Here is an 8,943-nt window from a genome sequence, read left to right as displayed (position 1 = left end):
CCAGGGAATCTTCCCAACCCAGGGACTGAACCCAGTTCTCCTGCATTGCAGGTGGATTCTTTACCGTCTGAGCCACCAGGGAAGCCCAAATCAACTATACTTCAACTAAAAAAAAAACTCTCTAGGGACTTCCCTGGTGGTCCAGTGGTTAAGAATCCACCTTGCAATTCAGGGGACAGGGGTTTGGTCCTTGGTGTGGGAACTAAGATCCCACATGTTACAGGGCAACTAAGACGGCACACCACAACTACTGAGCCTTCGCACCACAACTAGAGAATCTATGCACCACAACAAAAGATCCTGCATTATGCAACAAAGATCCCACGTGCTGCAGCTAAGCCCTGATGCAGACAAATTAAACAAACAAACAAAAAACCCACCTTGAGTTTTGTGTGGGCCATTTTTCTGGAAAGAGTTCGTGGCTTTTATCAGATTCTGGAAGGAGTTTGTATCATGATATCAAGAAGAGCCTGATCCCCACTATGTTTATGTACTGACATCTTGTTAAAAATGTAAAGTTTGGATTACATAACATAAAGGCCAAAATCCTCTGTACCATCACCAGCAACCTTTCCTCCCCTACCCCTAATCAGGAACATTCAGAGTTGATATTTAGTGTGTTCTCCCTAAAATAGTGCCATTATTTGTATAATTTTTTTGGTTAAAAAACGATTGCACAAACCATCATGAAGGGTAAACATGGCTTCCTTTTCACATGTTTATAAGCCAAGACATTAATTGTATTTCTCAATCTTATGGCCAGGAAACGTAGAGCCTGGATTTATGTTCAAGATGTTTTGACTCAAACCTATCGGCTCTCCTATGAACTGGGCTGTCTCCTTACAACTACTCTCATTCCCAAGCCCATATTTTTCTTTCTTAAACTGATCACATCTGAGCTACATCATAACAGTCCAATCACTCTCTTTCCCCTCTTCAGCTGAAGTTGTAAAGTTAGTTCTTATTCTTACAGAAGAGGAAGAATGTCATATGGCTCTTCCAGAATTCTTCTGTGTCCCACAGTGTCTGTGCTTTGTGCCTAATAACTGTCCCTTGAACTGACCTTGGTCCAGAGAAGAGATCCTTCTGAAATGGAACAATCTTGACTCTTCCTTTTGTCCCTCTCTCTCTGACTTTGAAGATGGAAGTGAGGGCCTTAAACATACCATAAAGCAGAGATTGTCAGATTGCATAAAAAGCAAGATCCGACCATATGCTGTCCATGAGAAGCTGACTTTAAATATAAAGACGTTCATAATTTAAAAGTTAAAAAATATAAGGAAATCTTGCTATTTGTGACAACATGGCTGTGAAGGTATTATGCTGAGTGAAAAAAGGTCAGAGAAAGATAAAATACTTTCATTCCATTTATATGTGGAGTCTAAAAACTAAAACAAGTAAACAAACACAACAAAACAGAAACAGAATTATAAATACAAAGAACAAATAGGAGGTTGCAGGGAGAGGGGAGGAAAGAAATAGGTGAAGCAGATTAAGAAATACAAACTTCTAAATTGCAAGGTAAACTAGTCATGAGTATGAAATGTACAATGTGGGGAATATAGTCAATAATTTTGTAATATTGTATGGTGAGAAGTCATAACTAAACTTATCATGTTGATCATTTTGAAATGCATAGAAATATCAAACCACTGCTAAATAACAGAAACTAGTATAGTGTTATAGTTCAGTTATATTTCAAAAACAAACTCATAGAAAAAGAGATCAAATTTGTGTTTATCAGAAGTGGGGGGTAGGGAGAGGGGGAATTGGATTGAGACACTCAAAAGGTGGAAACTTCCAGTTAAAAGAAAAATATGTGTATATAAAGGACAACATGATAAATAGAATTAACATTGCTGTACATTACACATGAAAGTTATTAAGAAGGTAAATCCTAAGCAATCTCATCACAAGGGAAAATATTTTTTCTATTTCTTTAATTTTGTATATGACTTTTACATTCTGTAATTTTGTATGAGATTATGGATGTTCACTAAACTTACTCATAATCATTTCACAATGTTTATAAATCAAATCATTATGCTGTACACCTAAAACTTATACAGTGGTGTATGTCAGTTAGATCTCAATAAAACTGGATGAAAACAAAAGTAGAAATGAAAAAGAAAAAAAAATAGTTTGTTTAAGTTAAAGGATGGAAAAAGATGTACCAAGCAAGCATTAATCCAAAGTAAACTAGAAAGGCTATCTTAATAACAAACAAAATAGATTTCAAAACAAGGGGTATTACCAGGAACAAGGAAGTATATTTTGTAATGATAAATGCACCAACTCATCAAGAGAACATGAGAAAACTAAATATTTATGCACTTAACAATTTCAAAATACATGAAGCAAAAAATTGATAGAAATGAAAGGGGAAATAGGCAAATCCAGTTACAGTTGGAGACATTAACACTCTTTTTTTTAAATTGAAGTATGATTGACTTACAATATTGTATTAATTTCAGGTGTACAACATAGTAATTCAATATGTTTACAGATTATGCACCAAAGTGATTGCAATATTATTGACTAATTACCTGTGCTGTACATTTATCCCTGTGACTTATTTATTTTATAACCAGTAGTTTGTACCTCTTAATTCCCTTCACCCATTTTGCACATCCCTGAACTCTCCTCCCTTCTGGCAACCTCAAGTCTATCCTCTGTATCTGTAAGTCTATTTCTGTTTTATTCTATTTTTTGTTTGTTTTGTTTTTTAGATTCCAGATATAAATGAAAACATTCAATATTTGTCTTTCTCTATCTTATTTCACTTAGCATAATACCCTTTTGGTACATGCATGCTGTTGCATATGACGAGATTTCATTCTTCTTATGGCTGGGTAATAATCCATTGGGTATATATGCCACATCTATTTATTCACCTATTGATGAACATTAGGCTGCTCCTATATCTTGGCTGTTACGAATAATGCAACAGTGAACCCTGTGGGTATACATCTTTTTGAATTAGTGTTTTTATTTTCTTCAGATGAAAACCTAGGAGTGTAATTTTTGGATTGTATGGTAGTTGTATGTTTAATTTTTTGAGGACTCTCTATATTGTTTTCCACACTGTCTACAACAATTTACATTCCTACCAAGAGTTTATGAGGGTTCTCTTTTTACTACATCCTCACCAGCGCTTGTTATTTGTTCTCTTTTTGATAATTCTTTTTTTAATTTATTTATTTTAATTGGAGTCTAATTACTTTACAATATTGTAGTGGTTTTTGCCATACACTGACATGAATCAGCCATGGGTTGCCCATCCTGAACCCCCCTCCCACCTCCTTCCCCACCCCATCCCTCAGGGTCATCCCAGTGCACCAGAAATGTGTGAAGTAATGTCTCATTGTGGTTTTGCATTTCCCTGGTGGTTAGTTAGCAGCTTTTCATGTCTCTTGGCCAATTGTATGTTTTCTTTGGAAAACTACTGTTTCAGGTCCTTCACCCATTTTTAAATCAGATTTTTATATAATGAGTTGTATGAGTTCTCTGTATATTTTGGATATTTAACATTAATTCCTTATTAGACATATCAATTGCAAATATATTCTCCCATTCAGTATGTTCCTTTTCATTTTGTCCACAATTTCCTTCACTGTGCACAAAATTTTTAGTTTGATATGATCTCATTTTGGGGCTTTTTTTTTTTTTTTTTTTGCTTTTGTTGCTCTGTCCTGCTAAATAAGATCCAAAAATTATTGCTAAAATCAATGTCAAAGAGTGATTTTTCTTCTGGAAGTTTTATGGTTTCAGGTGTGATGTTTATGTCTTTAATCCATCCATTTTGAGCTTATTTTTGTATACAGGGTGAGAAAATGGTCTGGTTTCATTCTTTTACATGTAGCTGTTCAGTTTTTCCAACAATTTTTCTCTCCAAAAGAGAGACTATCTTTTCCCCATTATATATTCTTGCCTCCTTTGTCATCGATAAATTGATCATATGTGCCTGAGTTTATTTCTGGGCTCTCCACTCTGTCCCATTGATCTGTGTGTGTGTGTGTGTTTGTGCCAGTACCATACCATACTATTTTTTTTTTACAGTTGTTACATGTGTGCATTTTATTTAACAGTGCTGTGTACATAGTGGACAATTAAGTTCTTATATGAATATCTAGTCTTTCTAGATATTTAGAAATGCTTGATGCATTTAAAAGTAGAAGTAGTAGAATAATGTTATTTATAAATAGCTTTTTTATAGTATGAATTAAAATGATTCATTTCTTGAGAATTACAGCATCTCAAGGGAGTTTTGTTGATTATAATAGCATTTCTTAATTATGAAAATATGATAACACATTTGCAGGAGACTTGGAAAATACAGAACAAGGTTACATACAGTTCCATTATATATTATAATTATTTAAAGTAGATAAATTAAGATTTTTAGTTGGAGTTTCAATACAAACTATCAAAAATTAATAGAATGAATATACAGAGATGTAGACAGATATAGTAGACCTGAAAAACACAGTGAACCAATTTGACATAACTAAGATTTATGTAATTTTCACACAACAGTAGGATACAAATTCTATTCAAGTTCCCATAGACTATAAGCTAGGAGACATATCCAGGACATAAGACCAGATATTAATTTCTCACTTAAATGCTTTCTTCTCTGCAACCACCTTCTGTGTTTTTTCAGTCTTCTTTAATCTAATTACCTGCTGATGGGTGGTGTTGCACTTCCTCCCTGTTAGTTGTTTGGCCTGAGGTGACCCAGCCCTGGGACCTACAGGCTCTACATAGAGTTAATGGTGACCTCCTAGAGTACTTAAGCCAGGGAACAGCTTTCAGGACTGCTGCTACCAGTGCCCTGGTTCCTGGGGTGAGCCACTGCCAACCCATGCCTTCCACAGGAGACCTTCCGACACCTGCAGGTGGGTCTGATTCAGTCTCCTCTGGGGTAATTGTCCCTGTCCCTTGGATCTTGGTGAATGCCAAATTTTGTTTGTGCCCTCCGAGAGTGGAGTCTCTTTTTCCCCCAGTCCTGTAGAAGTCCTGTAACCAAATCCCGCTGGTATCCAAGTTCAGATTCCCTGGGAATTTCAGCCTCTTTGCCAGATCCCCAGGCTAAGAAGCCTGACATGGAGCTCAGAACCTTCACAACAGTGGGAGGACTTCTTTGGTATTATTGTCCCCCGGTTTGTTTGTCACTCAGTCGGCAGGTATGGGATTTGATTTTATCATGGTTGCACCCCTCCTACCATCTTGCTGCAGCCTCTTCTTTGTCTTTGGATGGTGGGGTGTCTTTTTTTGGTGGGTTCCAGCATCCTCCTGTCGATGTTTTTTCAACAGCTAGTTGCAATTTTGGTGCTCTTGCAGAAGGAGATGAGAGAACATCCTTCTACTCCACCATCTTATGTAAATCCATACCATAGTATTTTGATTACTATAATTTTGTAGGGTAGTTTGAAGTCAAGGAGAGTATTTTCAGTATTTTCAAGGAGAGTATAAAATATAAAGTTTATTCTTCTTTATCAAGATTGCTTGGGCTATTCAGGGTCTTTTGCAGTTCCACATAGATTTTATGGTTATTTGTTCCAGTTCTGTGGAAAATGTTGTTAGTATTGGTATTTTGATAGGGATTGCATTGAATATGTAGATTGCCTTGAGCAGAATGGACACTTAAAATATTAATTTTTCTGATCCATGATCATTGTATAGCTCTCTGCTTATTTGTGTCATCTTTGTTTTCATCAAGGTCTTATAGTTTTCAGAGTACAGATATTTTTTATCACCTTGGTTAAATTTGCTTTTAGATATTTGTTATTTTTGATGATATTGTAAATGGTATTGTTTTCTCAGTTTCTCCTTCTGATAGTTCATTATAAGTGTATAGAAATACAAAATGTTTCTGTATATCAATCTGGTATCAAGCAACTTAACTGAATTCATTTATTAGCTCTAATATTTTTGATAGAAGCTTTATGGTTTTCTCTGTGTAATATCATGTCATCCATAAATAGTGATGGTTTTATTTCTTCCTTTCTAATTTGGGAGTCTCTTATTTATTTTTCTTGACTAATTACAGTGGCTAGGTCTTCCAGTACTATATTGAATAAAAGTAGCAGGAATGGGCTTACTTGTCTTGTTCCTGATCTTAAAGGAAAAGCTTTCAACTTTTGACCGTTGAGAATGACAGGTTTGTCATAAATGACCTTTTATATGTTGAGGTGTGTTCCTTCTATTCCCACTTTGTTGAGATTGTTTTTATCATGAATGGATGTTGAATTTTTTCATAAGCTTTTCCTGCATCTATTGAGATGATTATGTGACTTCATTGTATTAATGTGGTATAACACATTGATTGATTTATGGATATTGAATGATCCTTATATTCCTGGAATAAATTCCACTTACTCATGATGTATTATACTTTTAATGTATCATTGAATTTGGTTTGCTAATGTCTTGTTGAGGATTTTTGTGAACACATCCATCAGTGATATTGGCCCATAAATTTTTTTTTTGGTAATGTCTCTGGTTTTGATGTCAGGATAAATGCTGGCCTCATAGAATGTGTTTGAAAGCATTCCCTCTAGAATTGCTGACAAATGTCCATACAGTTAAAGTTCTGTTTTTTCCAGTAGTCATGTATGGATGTGAGAGTTGTACCATAAAGAAAGCTGAGTGCCAAAGAATTGATGCTTTTGAATTGGGCTGGAGAAACTCTTGAGAGTCCCTTGGACAATAAGGAAAGCAAACCAGTCAATCCTAAAGGAAATCAACTCTGAATATTCATTGGAAGGACTGATGCTGAAGCTGAAGCTCCAATAATTTGGCCACCAGATGTGAAGAGCCAACTCAAGAGCCTGATGCTGGGAAAGACTGAAGGGAAAAGGAGAAGAGGGTGGCAGAGGATGAGATGGTTAGATAGCATCACCACTCAATGGGCATGAATTTGAGCAAACTCTTGGAGATAGAGAAGGACAGAGGAACCAGCCAAAGAGTTCCTCATGGGATTGCAGAGAGTCAGATATGACCTAGTGACTGAACAACAGCAAATAATAATAAAGGGGCAGCATAAAGTAACTTGGGGGGTAAGAAATTGTTTTATATGGAACTATGGTGGTGGTACACAACTTAAAATCTATAGAACTGTGTGTCACAATGAGTGGATATCCTTTTATGTAAGTTGTAAACTATTTACCAAGTTGTGAGTGTGCTCAGTGGGCTTCCCTGGTGGCTCAGATGGTAAAGAATCTGCCTGCAATGAGGAAGACACGGGTTCAATCCCTGGATCGGAAAGATCCCCTGGAGGAGGGGATGGCAACCCACTCCCGTATTCTTGCCTGGAGAAGCCGCATGGACAGAGGAGCCTGAAGGCTACAATCCATGGGAGCCAAAGAGTCAAACACAACTCAAAATCTAAAGAACTCTGTGTCACAATGAGTGGATGTCATTGTATGTAAATTTTAATCTATTTACCAAATTGTGAGAGGGATCCAAAATGGAATGCAGACTATGACCAAGTATTCTAACTGTCTTACAAATAACTTACATAGCCACACTGAAGGGAGTGAGAAATAAGGAGCTAACTCAAATAACTCTGGAAAGTAGTGTTTTGATGGATTCATACGGCTAAAGACAAAAAGAACTGTCCACAAACACTGTATTCTAGTTAGTAAATTCATCTCTCAGAGGGTTATGGGTTCACAATTCTGAAATTACTTCATTTGTCGACTAGAGTTGAACAAATAAGTAATCATATTGCAGAGAACAAGAATCATACCTCTCAGTGTCTGAGAAAGAAGTTACAAATAAGAAAAGGGGGTAAAGCAGAGAATGAAGCCTGTGGTGTTGGATCAGATTTGGAGTTAACAATAAAACTCCTGGAGATTTTAAAAAATATGCACAAAGACAAAGTCAAACATGAATATAGGTATGTAAGTATGTACATATGTGTGTTTGCATGAGTTCCATATGTACATATAGTTCCCAGCTCTGTCCATCCAGAGAGTCCAGAAGCAGTCACTCTCCAGTAGAAATGAGCATCGCTGGTACCCAGATTTGGTTTGTATATATCATTCTTCATTACAAGGGATCAGATCTCCTTGGAGAATTGATTGATTTACTGGAAGAAATAGAATGGAACCTCTTAAGAACCACTGGGCTAGATGCCTTCCATCAGCCAAGGGCAATCCTGAGGTGAGTGCATGTATGAATTGTTAACAGCCAATATGCTCAGCAGCTGGTCAAGGGGACCTGGGCAGGGTGCCAACAGCATCTGCTGCAAGTGTGTTTAGGAGATTCCAGGAAATGCTGGTACAAGAGTGCTTTTTACAGGACAGCTTACCCAGGGCACCAAGAGAGGAAGCATCCTCACCTTTCCCCAGCCCTTTCCAGGCAATGAGTCGACAGTGGAACAGGTAGGACCACATGGGTATTACCACATGGACATTACCAGAATCAGTAGGAAAATAAAGGAGATCAACAGTACCCAGTCTCTGAAACAGTTCATTTGTGTGCCCTAGCCAGAACTCAAATACCTTTTCTTAAGAAACATACTCAGCTTTTGATAATCAGTTCAGTTCAGTTCAGTTCAGTCGCTCAGTCGTGTCTGACTCTTTGCGACCCCATGAATCGCAGCACACCAGGCCTCCCTGTCCATTACCAACTCCCGGAGTTTACCCAAACCCATGTCCATTGAATCGGTGATGTCATCCAACCATCTCATCCTCTGTCGTCCCCTTCTCCTCCTGCCCCCAATCCTTCCCAGCAATAGGGTCTTTTCCAATGAGTCAACCCTTCGCATGAGGTGGTCAAAGTATTGGAGTTTCAGCTTCAACATCAGTCCTTCCAATGAACACCCAGGACTGATCCCCTTTAGGATGGACTGGTTGGATCTCCTTGCAGTCCAAGGGACCCTCAAGAGTCTTCTCCAACACCACAGCTCAAAAGCATCAATTCTTTGGCACTCAG

The sequence above is a fragment of the Giraffa tippelskirchi genome, chromosome 3, assembly GCF_054371585.1.
Source record: "Giraffa tippelskirchi isolate mGirTip1 chromosome 3, T2T-mGirTip1v1.2.pri, whole genome shotgun sequence".
Lineage (NCBI taxonomy): Eukaryota > Metazoa > Chordata > Mammalia > Artiodactyla > Giraffidae > Giraffa > Giraffa tippelskirchi.
This window is presented reverse-complemented; position numbering follows the sequence as displayed.